A 428-nucleotide genomic window follows, 5' to 3' on the forward strand; every position below is an offset into this window, starting at 1 on the left:
CTGCCCCGGCGCCTACATCAAGGTGGGGCGTCCCCGGGGGGAAAGAGGGGGACCCCGCATCCCCAGGAGGGAGGGGTGCCAGAGATGGAGGGAGCCCCGTGCCCGTGTTAAAGGGGGTCCCAGGCAAAGGGTCCCCCATGCTGGGGGGGAATGGAGGGACCGGTGATGGAGGGACCCCCATGCCCACAATAAAGGGGGTCCTGGGCAATAGGTCACCCATGCTGGGGAGCAATGGAGGGACCCCAGGGATGGAGGGAGCCCCATGTCCGTGTTAAAGGGGGTCCCAGGCAAAGGGTCCCCAGTGCTGAGGGACAATGGAGAGGCTCCAGGGATGGAGGAAGCCCCACACCCATGCTGAAAGGGGTCCCCGGGGCATCTGCCCCCCCGATGCCGCCCTGCTCAGGGGTCCCCCTGCGTTGCCCCCCAGG

This window comes from Pygoscelis adeliae, unplaced genomic scaffold (assembly GCF_000699105.1).
Source record: "Pygoscelis adeliae isolate BGI_AS28 unplaced genomic scaffold, ASM69910v1 Scaffold704, whole genome shotgun sequence".
Lineage (NCBI taxonomy): Eukaryota > Metazoa > Chordata > Aves > Sphenisciformes > Spheniscidae > Pygoscelis > Pygoscelis adeliae.